Source organism: Convolutriloba macropyga, chromosome 8 (assembly GCF_964194025.1).
Source record: "Convolutriloba macropyga chromosome 8, txConMacr16.3, whole genome shotgun sequence".
In the NCBI taxonomy this organism is placed as follows: Eukaryota; Metazoa; Xenacoelomorpha; order Acoela; family Convolutidae; genus Convolutriloba; species Convolutriloba macropyga.
The window spans coordinates 25918854-25933317 of record NC_134475.1 but is presented as its reverse complement, the minus strand read 5'-3'; the positions used below and the strand labels follow the sequence as shown (position 1 = coordinate 25933317).

The following is a 14464-nucleotide window of genomic DNA, read 5'->3' as shown; positions in this document are numbered from 1 at the left end:
TTGCTTTGAAAGCGCAAGTGACCGATATAAGAAGGATTGCAAAGACTCGTGAGGGAATCTACCGCCCAATTATCTTCAACATTCACAGTATTGTTGTTGGTGTTGCTTTCTTTCGGGGACGTCTCCCCCTGCTTGCATCACATTTGCCTCTTTTCAAGGCAGTTGTTTCAGTCGCATGACAATCTCACGGTACATACATCTTCTCGTCGTACTGGTTGAGTTCGTCGTACATAACGTTCATCAGTCTCTGTTTGAGGCCAGTTGGGTTCGTTCGACACCCATGGAAAGCTGGCTGACCAGTCGTTGGCTCCTGAAAAAGAGACTGGCGCGAGATTTCTAGATGGAATTTCTTTGTTACAATAAGGTTGAAAAAATTCCCTTTTTTTCCGGATGTGTTAATTGTTAAAATTTCCCATAATCTACGCTATACGAATTTGAGCAAATTCTGGATAAATGCAGTAGGTCCAGTAATTGTAGAAACATAGGGAGCGGCAATAGATTCAAATATTGGAGTCTTTTTGCATAGGAACAGGTAGGCGCGCCATAGTTCAGAATCCATTTTGTTACCCTCTTCTGGAAAGCCTCAATAACTCGAATATCACTTCTGGATAAAGAATAGCACATTGAACCGAAGGTAAGAATAGGTAGAATTGCAGATTTGCATAGACATAGCTTGGACTGCCAATTGATTCTTTCAGGCATGTTTCTCCTTATCATCCAAAAAAAACTAAATTTGCTTTCACTAATCATCTTGATTTTGTGTTCTGCGAACGAAAGATCATTTTTTATGTTTATGGCCAGGTCTCTGATAACATTGACTTCTTTCAGAGGCTCGTTGAACTAATTTATGGGACAATAGCCAGAGATTCGTAAAAGAAAACACTTTTTCGGGTGCTAAATTCCATGCCATTTTGACTCACCCACTTTTCAAGTAGGAAATATTCTTTTGTAGTTCAGTAGAATTGCGTGGAATAGCTTGAGATCGTCGGCAAACAAGTATGGTGTAGCATAGAAATCAATTTTGTAGTCAACAGCCTATGAGGTACCTTATCAAAGGCCTTGGCAAAATCAATATATACTGTAGAAACATCGCCACATTTTCATCCAACTTTTCGTAAAGGTTCTCAATAGAGGTTACAAGATTGGTGAAAAAAGAGCGGCCACGCATGAATCCATGTTGATGAACACTGAAATGTGAAACACGTTGATTCTAGTATCAACGACGTTGAGCATCTGTACCAAACACATATTTGTCACAAAGGAGCCCAAACCCGATGAATTACTCTCTCAGAATAAAGAACTCCAGCAACTCCACGAAATGATATCCGTAAGGACTGACAAAGCGAACCCGAAATCACGGCACTTTTAGCTATGCGAATTACTTTCAAACAACAGTAACACGAAAATTATTAAGAAACAATTATGACTATACCCCGTTCCGTTCCAAAGCTGTAATAAGTCAAAGCCCGCTCATTAAAAAATCTAATGAATTACGTGTTTTGCACTGTGACCATTTAGTTCTATCTGCCGATATAGTTAGTTCTCTCTGCTGTGTGACAGAGACATGGTTCGAGAGAGAGAGAGTTTAGGCTTTTGTGTAGTGTGCACAAGGGTTTGCACCCATCATTGAGGGGTAGAGTTGACCACTTTCTGAATTGTGTTAGCGCTGCCACAATTGCAGAGCAAGGTCCAAGAACAGGAGTTGACTTTAGAGTAACAACTTTCGAAGTAATTCCAGTAAACTTTTGTTAGATATTGTTTGTCAATCTGCTTTATTTCAATGTTAGCGCTTTTAATAATGATATTCAGTAGCTTGCTGGATCTAATCCAAAAATTCTCATCCGCTTTTTGGTACGAGTTTTATCAATTGCTATGAGCTCGTTTTGTCGTGTATTTGCTGCACATTCGTTTAATTTTATTGGCAAATTGATGTTGTAATTGCCCCCCAACAAAGTTAAAAGCGTTAGTAAATCATGGAGTTCCAAGTAGTATGATAGCGGCAGAAACTTGAGTTTTGCCATTCTAAATTTATAATTCATTTCCCAACTACTGAGAATCCATGCCGTGGCTTTCTTTTGGATACGTTCTACTTCTTTGCATTCTGTTTTGTTAACAAACCAAACCATTGAGGCATAACGTATTACTGGTATGACATATCCCACGTAAGCATTAAGTTTTGTTCTAGTGTTTATTAAAACCGATATGTTTCGCTTGAGAAAATAGAAAGCTTTCGAAGATTTTTACATCGTTTTAGCCTATTTGCTCTCCAAGAGAGTTTTGCAGATATAATGACACCCAGATCTTTTTGTTCAAACTTGCTCTCTAGGAATTTAGAATTTAGCTGGAAATGGTATTCGCTGTTTTGCTGTTGTTTTACTGGTAAGACGTAACATTTGTTTTCATTCAGCTTCATTTTGTTCACTTCACACCAGCTTTCTATGGCTTCTAGATCTGTTCGGATATCAGCTGGCTGAGTTGATACTAACTTGAAATCATCAGCATACCCAAAAGCGTCACATAATTTGACTCGAGTTGGTAGATCGTTCACGTATATAATAAATAGGAGAGGACCTAAGAGTGACCCCTGCGGGACTCCGCTAGTAACTGGGAAAACTTCAGATTTGCATTCATTAACTTTTACATATTGTTTTCTTTCAGTGAGGTAACTTGCAATGATTTTCAAGAAATTTCCGCCGATTTGCAGCTCTTCAACTTTTTCTAGTAACCTGTCGTGTGGTACGCTGTCGAAAGCTTTTTTAAAATCTAAGTACAGCACATACAATTTTGAGGACAAGCAAAAAAGTTTTGGAACCAAAACAATTCACAGAAAATCTAAGGAGATAGAGTTGCCTGCTATCATTGCATCTACTTACATTATGTTCAGATAATCCCGGCTCACATTGCAACTTTGAAAAAATGTGGATTCTTGAACATAAATACAAGCTTTGTGCATGTGAGATATAGTTTCCTGGCCCTACAAATGGTGCTGAGTTACTCGCACACGCTTATCAACTGAGTTACATTGCTTAAGAACTATCGACAATTAAACTTGGCAATGTGCATTTAAAATTGCCATAATGGAAGATTTCAGTATTCTGAAAACGATTTTGGAAGAAAATAGTTTGATGTTTTGGCAACCCGTACTACACGAAATTACAAAAGTTTGGACAATTAATAAATTCTCGGTGGTTGCCCATTGGAGCGAGCTCCTTTTCGACTATCTTAAATAAAGAAAACAGCATGTTAGAGTGGACAACACAAATTCCGAAGTTTTGGAGGCGTCAAGTGGAGTTCCTCAAGAGTTGCTACTGGGTCCAATTTCTGTTTTCATCAACGATCTTTAAGACATTATTGCTTTCGATGAACTGTAATGATTTGCTGAGGACATGAAGATTTTAGCTATCAATAGAAACTACTGGGAATTACAAGACGATCGGCATTCGTGCGCTGGGTCTCTGTGAACAAAACGAAACTTGCAGAGAAATTGCAGTAGAGAACAGTAGACAACTTCTAGGATAAAACCTGGACATTGATTAAAGAGTACGTTAAACGTGAAACTCTGCTTGATGAAAAACTGCAGAAGAAAGTGGTGAAATGGCTTAAAGGAAACAGAATTGTCTAATGAATAATGTACTCCACATGTTTCTTCAACTATACGGCAATTTGAAGCTCATAAAGTTAGCCGAAAGCAAAGAGTGCAAGCTAGTACTGTCTGATGTCCATGAAGACCAAGGCTGACTACCACCAAACTTCAAGATGCCAAAAGACAGAGAAAGCGAGAAAAACTTGTTAAAACGACATGTAGATTTTTCAATCGACTGAGCAAATACACAGACACAAGCAAGAAAATTAGTTCAAAAAACGCCATTTTGTATTTGATGTGGAAATTTGTCAATGAAAGGTTTTCTGAACATTATAGCTGTACGTTGCAAATCTTTTCTGATTCCAACAGCTGCAAACAACTGGATATTGTTTTAACCATGACGACAGGGACAGTGTCCCCGGAGCTATGGCTATGAATTCCTACAACAACCACAACAAATGTTTTTATTGCCGCGGAATGTCCGTATCAGCTTGTAAAAGACGTCACACTGTCAAGCGAAAAACGACACGGGTATACCATTTGATTTAAAATTTGTTGAGGCACATGAGAGACGAAAAAACAGTTTTTCTACTATCGACAGCATAACAACATTTCGTCCGTAAGGAACGAAATCAGTTTTGATGATTCTCATCCTCCAACAGATCCAAATGCCGCAACTGAACTACTGCTATCAAAACTGCAGTTACAGCTGGATGCTTGATTCCCGTAACGTACGATTAAACTGAGCAGCAATGATCCTCCCTATAAGGTCCCTCTTCTGAGACATGCTCACCATGTGGTACAAAGCAAATTCAGAATCGCAGATCAAACCACTCGATCAACCAATCCAGAAAAAATGGAAAGATTCTATATAGGAGAAAAGGCAAATGGGGTGTGAAGCACTGGTGGGCTGCAACCTGTTTTGTGATGTTAAAGTTCCAACAGGACAAAGCAGTTGGAAAACATGGAACTTCCGATTGCGTTTTTCGTGAAAACGCTCATAATCTAACGATTCCTCTCCTTCACAACTTGCTGATCCCTCCAGTCCGGCGTTTTTCCTAGGTGCTTTAAACTAACAACGATATTACCCATTCCAAAGAAAAGTACCCCAGAATATTCATCAGATCTCCAGACCCATTGCAGTTACTCCAATTCGATTACGATTGTTCGAGAAGATAGTCCCCAATCTTATGGTATGATCAAAACGAAAAGTTTTCTCAAGACGGCAGAACGGAATTCCTCATAACGCAACAACATCAACTGCCCTCTTTTGACTGTATAATGGCTGTGAAGAGTTCAGGAAAAATGGAGCAGACTCCGTTGACTTTCGACTTTTGGAAAGCAATTGAGAGAGTCAAGCAAATCAATCTGATAGAAAGAAATAGTTCAATTCAATTTGCATGGCCAAGTTGTCAACGGGATTCATGTTTTTCTGGCAGAACAATTTCAGTTCAAACATCAAAGATAAACCATTAAAAACTGAATTGTTGTTTTTGTGGCTTTACAGTAAGAAACTGAGGGGACTTGCTCCCAAGTTTGAGTTTAGAAAACTGTCCCGGTTTCCCAGCAGTCGCATGCAATGAGCCAGGTGCAGGAAATGAGTTCGTCGTAGGTAGCATCTACAACTCTCCACGATATCTCGATCAGTCTTCTTTTTAGTCTTTTTAATCCAAGGGTTCCGCGAGGTTTACGTGTTGGTTTACTCTGTTTGCCAAACGGGATGTTCTGAACATGAATTCATTCCTCATCTTTTCAGTTCTGGTATTGGGAAGCTTGAAGATTTCTTTGGTTCTTGAGGACGCAAATTGCCACTGCGGTAGAGTGATATTTGTGTAGTTGCTGGTACAAAAATTTGATAAGGTAAGCAGATTTAAAATCTGGATGTGCATAGGCAACATCAGGATGTTCGCAAAGCGGAGTTGTTGGCCATATTTTCCTGTTCCGCATATCCACTTAAAAACTCTTTTCTGGAGTTTCTCTAGGATGGTAAGACACATTTTCCACAGATGGATACACTGTATGCCAGAGAAGAATGGGCAAGGCTAGAGAACTATAGAGTCCGAGTTGGATTCGAGCACCTACAAAGTAAGACACGTTTCTTCTTAGCAAATAGAGAACACCATTTGTTTTTGTTTGCTACTTTCTTGGGTATGTGCCTGTAAAGGGGTCAACAACTATTCAAGTTCAACTTCAAAAATTTACATCTGAGATACCAGTTAAGTTTCTAGTGACCAAAATTGAGATAACGCCTTGTTTATTGGGCATCTAATTCCTATATAATTTTTTGACTGTATTTCCAACCCAAAAGAAACAAACTTTTGTGGTAAAATTGGGAAAACATTACAATTGTCACCATGACAACGAAGTATAAGAATCGGTTTTTAATTGCTGCAGAAGATCACAATTCACCTCGTCTCAGGTTTCCGTACTTGCAAAAATGTCGATGAAGAACGTAACAGAACACAACAAACAGAAATTATATTTGAGCCAATGAAAGAGTTTGAAAACAAATCACATTTATTAATAGCCAGATCGCTGAGTAACCTGGTTGATGCTATTGTATGGGTTCTGAACCCTACACTAGAACAAAAGAAAGCTTACAAAAATGCGAGAATCGCAAGTGCGGAAAACATTGAAAAAGTCTCAAAGATACAAAAAATAACCCTGACAATAGTACAAAATATAGAGATGAATTTGATTTTGAGAATTATGTCTTTTTGCAAAATTCAAATGATTTGGTATTTTGAGACCGAAATTGTAAAAATAAAATTAAAAAAGGATCCCGTGCCATTCAGACAAACATACGGCAGCTTGGGCTTAGAGAAAATAAAAGACCGGAAAAAAATTGTTGGATACTTGGAACCAGACGACTTATTCGAACCAATACATTCCGATTGGGCAGGACTTTCCCTAATTGTACCAAAAAAAGAAAGCTTGGTTGTACGCTATCGTGGTCTGAACAAACAAATAGAGAAAACATGCTGGCTTTTACCATGAATTAATGAAGTTATTGATCCACCGGAAGGAAACATGTACTTCTCGAATAGAGATCTCTTGTCGGGATATTTTCCGATGGCGCCGAGGAAGAGAGTCAGAATTGAACAACTTTTATAACGCCTGTGGGCCTGTAAAACGGAAAAGATTTCCTATGGGACTAGCGTCTGCACCGAGAGCATTTCATAATGGAGTTAGTTTTTGCTGGCCTCTCATACGAAATGGTTCTACTGTATCTAGATGACTTTATCGTTTTCGGAAGAAATTTCGATGAACATCTGAAACGATTAGAACTGATTTTCCAACGCTTAGCGGAGAAAAGTTTAAAGATTAGGAGATCAAAATGCAGTTGTTTCCAAAAGCGTGTCAGCTTCCTGGGGCACAATATATCCAAGAGCGGAGTAGAGGTCGACCCAGCGGAAACAAGAACGGTAGAAAAATTGAAAAACCATCCTCCCTGAAAGCAGTCAGGGCCTTTCTAGGCCTTGTCGGCTATTAACGAAAATTTTTTCCGAGTTTCTGAAAAACAGCTGAACTTCTTTACAGCTTATTGAATAAACCAAATAAATTTGAATGGAATACAGAGTGCAAAATTGCGGTAACAGAGCTAAAGAAGAAGGTTTTGGAAGCCACAATTTTAGGATATCCAAGCAATAGAAGTCCGTATACATTAACTATAGATGCTTCTATGGCAGAATTTGGAGCAATTCTTTCCCAAAAAAAGGAACGGAGAATAGATTTATTGTATATGCTACCAAAACTCTGAGTAAAAGTCAGCGAAGGTATTCAGCAACTAACAGGAATGATACGCGAAAATTTAAAAACTGTTTACTTAGTCAGCACTTCTCAATTATAACGGACCACAGTGATTTTGTCTGGATCTATTGTTTTAAAGAACCAGACGGTATAGTTTTTAAAAGGATAGAGAAAATTGGGCAGTTTAATTTTGATATCAAGCATAGAGCAGGCAAAAAAACGCATACATTGGCTGTTTTTCGCGCATATACAATGAAGATCATGAACAAACAGCTTTTGCTAACACCATTGCAATGAAAGCAGACCAGTATAATACCAATTAAGGTAGTCGAGATTGGCAGTTAGACAAACTGCAGAGAGTAAAACTAAGAGATTCGCAGCAAAAGGACAAACTACTCGAAGAAATATACTCCTGGGTACTAAACAAAAGAAGACCGCAACCACGACAAACAAAAAATGGAGCATCAAAGGAGTTATGGATATACTGAGTTCAGTATACAAAACTTTGTGTCATAGACGGGATTTTGTATCGTAAACACAAAACAGAACCCAATTTTGAGACCGTTTACCAAATGCTTGTACCATGGGAGAGGTGTGTCCAATTTACTTGAGCTGTTGCACGACTCTCCTTGCGCAGATCACTTTGGAATTGAGAAAACATACCGAAGGGCTTGTGAGAGGTTTTATTGGCCGTGCATGGAAAGGGACGTAATAAACTGGATGGAAAGCTGCCACGTGTGCCTAAAAAGGAACGGCACTAAGCAGACACATCGGCAGTCACTCACAAAATGGATACCTAATCATCAACTTTGACAAGTATCTCGTAAAATTATGGGTCCACTTGCCAAGTCTCAGGGACACAAGTACATTTTGCTGATCGGTGATTAATTCAGTAAGTGGTATGAAACCGTAGATTTACAAAATTAAAGAAGAAAAAACCGTGTCGAGAGCATTTGCTGAACAATGGATATTGAGATTTGACTGTCCAGTCAAGCTACACAGTGACCAAGGGTCGAACTTTGTATCAAAATTTTTTCATGGTCTTTGCAGTGAAATAAGAATTCAGAGGAAATCCACAACATCTTACCACCCACAAGGGAACGCGATGATTGAAAGAACAAATCGAACAATAGAAGAATGTCTCTCCAAATACATAGGCCAATATCAACATGAGTGGACAAAATATCCACCCTTAACGATGATGTCCCATCGATCATCAATTCATAATGTAATAAAATACAGCCCAGCATATGTGGTACTGGGTTTTCCAATTTTGCTACCTATCGACTGTATCTCTAGCACATCACAGACCACAATATATGCAACACCAGTGGACTATGTCTTCACAATGTAACAGAAACTACAGGAAACGCATCAGGTGATGCAGGAATTTATGGATGTCGAACAGGAACGCCAGAAGGGTTTTTGTGATCGTAATAGTTATGGACAGATCTATAAAATTGAAGAAGTGTTAATTCTCAACCCAACGGTAAAAAAGGGTGAAACAAGAAAAATTGCTTATTTTTAATAGAGGACCATACGCAATAGTTAAATTTTAAGGTAGAAGATAAAAAGACGAGAAAGATTATTCAAATCAATTATGACCGACTGAAAAAATAAAAAAAAAACACGAGAAGAGCCATTCACAACAGAGCCTCAGGCAAAACAAAAAACAACAGTTGGGGAGCAGGAAAATATCGATATGAACAGCTCAGCTCAAACAATTATAATATAATTGCAACAGAATCATCCACAGACAGTAGAAGTAATTTAAAGACAAAAAATCAATCTGAAGCTCAGGATGATAACGGTTCACTAAATGTTACAAATGACACGTCTGAGAATGAAGCTAAAAATAGAGCAAGAAACTTCTAAAGGGCAAGAGAAGGCAAACAAATTTGCCGAGGGAACAACTTCTTCGAAACCTACAAAGTACACTGGAAAAAAAGCAGCATCAACAAAAATTCCAAAAGCAGAAGAAAACCACAGGAATCTATTATTAAAACAAAAGGTGCTGGAAAAATATTATTAGTGGTGCCACTGCACCAAAAATGGCTACAAAGTCTAGCAGCCAATTGACAACCGTGCCTGAGATATTAAAGAACTACTTTACCGAGCAAAATGATGAGCCTTTTAGCAGTCAGGAAACTGATGATAAATCTGTTTCAGGAACATTCAGAATGAAATAATGATCTTTCTGATCGGAAAAATTCAGAACAAAAAATGGAATTGAAAAGAAAGGCAAGTTCGTCTGGAGCACCACTATGTTTGTATATGGCATTGCTAGCAATTTTTGCTTCTCCATCACCTTGAATCAAGTTACACGGTTATGATTTTGACAATATTGTATAAGAATTGGTTTTTAAATGCTGCACAGGATCTTAATTAACCTCGTCTCAGGTTTCCTTAAGTGCAAAAATGTCGATGAAGAACGTAACAGAACACAACAAACAGAAATTATATTTGAGCCAATGAAAGAGTTTGAAAACAAATCACATTTTTTAATAGCCAGATCGCTGTGTGACTTGGTTGATGCTATTGTATGGGTTCTGAACCCTACACTAGAACAAAAGAAAGCTTACAAAAATGCGAGAATCGCAAGTGCGGAAATCATTGAAAAAGTCTCAAAGATACAAAAAATAACCCTGACAATATTACAAAATATAGAGATGAATTTGATTTTGAGAACTATGTGAACCCAAGCTCAATGAGTTGGTCTTGTGAGGAGCTGACAAAATTGTGGTCACTTTGCACAAAATATGAAGTAATTGTTTTGCAAAATTCAAATGATGTGGGATTTTGCGACCGAATTTATAAAAAAAAATTAAAAAAGGATCCTGTGCCATTCAGACAAACATACGGCAGCTTGGGCTTAGAGAAAATAAAAGACAGGAAAAAAATTGTTGGATACTTGGAACCAGACGACTTATTCGAACCAATACATTCCGATTGGGCAGGACTTTCCCTACTTGTACCAAAAAAAGAATGCTTGGTTGTACGCTATCGTGGTCTGAACAAACAAATAGAGAAAACATGCTGGCTTTTACCATGAATTAATGAAGTTATTGATCCACCGGAAGGAAACATGTACTTCTCGAATATAGATCTCTTGTCGGCATATTTTCGGATGGCGCCGAGGAAGGGAGTCAGAATTAAACAGCTTTTATAACGCCTGTGGGCCTGTAAAATAGAAAAGATTTCCTATGTGACTAGCGTCTGCACCGAGAGCAGTTCATAATGGAGTTAGTTTTTGCTGGCCTCTCTTACGAAATGGTTCTACTGTATCTAGATGACTTTATCGTTTTCGGAAGAAATTTCGATGAACATCTGAAACGATTAAAACTGATTTTCCATAGTTTAGCGGAGAAAGGTTTAAAGATTAGGAGATCAAAATGCAGTTGTTTCCAAAAGCGTGTAAGCTTCCTGTGGCACAATATATCCAAGAGCGGAGTAGAGGTCGAACCAGCGGAAATAAGAACGATAGAAAAATTGAAAAACCATCCTCCCTGAAAGCAGTCAGGGCCTTTCTAGGCCTTGTCGGCTATTAACGAAAATTTTTTCCGAGTTTCTGAAAAACAGCTGAACTTCTTTACAGCTTATTGAATAAATCGAATAAATTTGAATGGAATACAGAGTGCAAAATTGCGGTAACAGAGCTAAAGAAGAAGGTTTTGGAAGCCACAATTTTAGGATATCCAAACAATAGAAGTCCGTATACATTAACTATAGATGCATCTATGACAGGAATTGGAGCAATTCTTTCCCAAAAACAAGGAACGGAGAATAGAGTTATTGTATATGCTGCCAAAACTCTGAGTAAAAGTCAGCAAAGGTATTCAGCAACTAAGCAGGAATTATACGCGAAAATTAAACAACTGTTTACTTGGTCAGCACTTCTCAATTATAACGGACCACCGGGATTTTGTCTTGATCTATTGTTTTAGAGAACCAGACGGTATACTTTTTAGAAGGAAAGAGAAAGTTGGGCAATAGGATTTTGGTATCAAGCAAAGAGCAGGCAAAAAATCGCATACAGCGGCTGTTTTTCGCGCATATACAATGAAGATGATGAACAAACAGCTTTCGCTAACACCATTGCGATAAAAGCAGATCAGTATAATACCGATTAAGGTAGTCAAGATTGGCAGTTAGACAAACTGCAGAGAGTAAAACTAAGAGAGTCGCAGCAAAATGACAAACTACTCGAAGAAATATACTTCTGGGCACTAAACAAAAGAAGACCGCAGCCACGACAAACAAAAAATGGAGCATCAAAGGAATTATGGATATACTGAGTTCAGTATACAAAACTTTGTCTCATAGATGAGATTTTGCATCGTAAACACAAAACAGAACCCAATTTTGAGACTGTTTACCAAATGCTTGTACCAAGGGATAGAGTGTCCAATTTACTTGAGCTGTTGCACGACTCTCCTTGCGCAGGTCACTTTGGAATTGAGAAAACATACCGAAGGGCTTGTGAGAGGTTTTATTGGCCGTGCATGGAAAGGGACGTAATAAACTGGATGGAAAGCTGCCACGTGTGCCTAAAAAGGAACGGCACAAAGCAGACACATCGGCAGTCACTCACAAAATGGATACCTAATCATTCACTTTGGCAAGTATCTCGTAAAATTATGGGTCCACTTGCCAAGTCTCAGGGACACAAATACATTTTGCTGATCGGTGATTAATTCAGTAAGTGGTATGAAGCCCTAGTTTTACAAAAATAAAGAAGAAAAAACTGCGTCGAGAGCGTTTGTTGAACAATGGATAGTGAGATTTGACTGTCCAGTCAAGCTACACAGTGAGCAAGGGTCGAACTTTTTGTCAAAATTTTTCATGGTCTTTGCAGTGAAATAAGAATTCAGAGGAAATCCACAACATCTTACCACCCTCAAGGGAACGCGATGATTCAAAAAAACAAATCGAACAATAGAAGAATGTCTCTCCAAATACATAGGCCAATATCAACATGAGTGGACAAAATATCTACCCTTAGCGATGATGTCCCATCGATCATCAATTCCTAGTGTAATAAAATACAGCCCAGCATATGTGGTACTGGGTTTTCCAATTTTGCTACCTATCGACTGCATCTCTAGCACATCACAGACCACAATATATGCAACACCAGTGGACTATGTCTTCACAATGTAACAGAAACTACAGGAAACGCATCAGGTGATGCAGGAATTTATGGATGTCGAACAGGAACGCCAGAAGGGTTTTTGTGATCGTAATAGTTATGGACAGATCTATAAAATTGAAGAAGTGTTAATTCTCAACCCAATGGTAAAAAAGGGTGAAACAAGAAAAATTGCTTATTTTTAATAGAGGACCCAAGGAATACACAATAATTAAAATTTAAGGTAGAAGATAAAAAGACGAGGAAGATTATTCAAATCAATTATGACCGACTGAAAAAATAAAAAAAAAACACGAGAAGAGGCATTCACAACTGAGCCTCAGGCAAAACAAAAAACAACAAGTAGGGAGCAGGAAAAAAATCGATATGAACAGCTCAGCTCAAACAATTATAATATAATGGCAACAGAATCATCCACAGACAGTAAAAGTATTTTAAAGACGAAAAATCAATCTGAAGCTGAGGATGCTAACGGTTCACTAAATGTTACAAATGACACGTCTGAGAATGAAGCAAAAATTTAGAGCAAGAAACTTCTAAAGGGCAAGAGAAGGCAAACAAATTTGCCGAGGGAACAACTTCTTCGAAACCTACAAGGTACATTGGAAAAAAAAGCAGCAGCAACAAAAATTCCAAAATCAGAAAAAAGCCACAGGCATCCATTAGTAAAACAAGAGGTGCTGAAAAAAATATTAATAGTGATCCCAAGGCACCAAAAATGGCTACAAAGTCTAGCAGCCAATTGAAACCCGTGCCTGAGATATTAAAGAACTACTTTACCGAGCAAGATGATGAGTCTTTTAGCAGTCAGGAAACTGATGATAAATCTGTTTCAGGAACATTCAGAAAGAAATAATGATCTTTCTGATCGGGAAAATTCAAAACAAAAAAATGGAATTGAAAAGAAAGGCAAGTTCCATTGCTAGCCATTTTTGCTTCTCCATCACCTTGAATCAAGTTATACGCTTATGATTTTGACAATATTGTCTCAACAAATATCTATTCTCTGGATCACAGTTTAAACTGTGATAACAAAATTTTAGTATCGAAAACAATAAAAAAAAGTAGTTTGATATATGCCGAGGATCAGCCTGAGATAAAACTAGTATTTTGCACTTATGAAGCGGTATATACAGTATGTGATTCGAAAAAAAGTAACATATATGACGATGTCGTTTTTCTCAAAAAAAAATAAAACCTACTAAAATCAAGCTACCCCTATAAAGCGGGAACTTGTGAGAACATTTGGCAGAACGAAAATTTTGCCATACCAGGTTATGGAAAAAAGACATTTAAAGCAAACATGTCGATAACTGAAAAAAAATTTACGACAGGCCAGCGAAACCACTTATGTCGAGGCTTCATAGTCAAAGCTTCATGGTAAAAAATGGGCACAAAGGCGCTGCATGCGGAGCCTTTAGAGTGGGTATCGCCTTTAGGAAAATTACTTGGTGGAAATCTGGTAATTAATGCTGAAATTTACATGGGAACAATTTGGGAAAAGCTGCTACAAAGAAACCTATTAAATTTTAAGGATCGCCTAGAGTTCTCGAAAAGTGTTTTCATATTATATTTATAAATATATATATATAAATACAAATATATATATATATATATATATATATATATATAAATATATATATGTATATATATATATATATATATATATATATATATATGTATATATATATTGTATATATATATATATATATATATATATATATATATATATATATATATTTCATACACAAAAACAAAATAGAAGATTTTGCATTAGAAATCATACTGGAAAAAGCAATTAGCTTGTTTGGACAGCAGGTCAAAATAACCGGAGTCCCAGGTAGGTGTTTTTTACTCCGAGGAGAATTTAGAACTGAAAACTGATAATCTTAAAATAACCACAGAAATCTTTCTTTCAAGCGATATTGACATTTTTAATTTCGCACTTCTCAAAGAGAGCGACTTTTTTAATGAAAATTAGA

General features: G+C 37.5%; 1 protein-coding gene across 3 annotated transcripts in view; it reads right to left on the bottom strand.

Moving 5' to 3' along the window:
* LOC142344630 (NADH dehydrogenase [ubiquinone] 1 beta subcomplex subunit 9-like) overlaps nucleotides 1-14464 on the bottom strand; it is a 412587-nt gene that overhangs the window by 49832 nt on the left and 348291 nt on the right. The window lies entirely within an intron of this gene.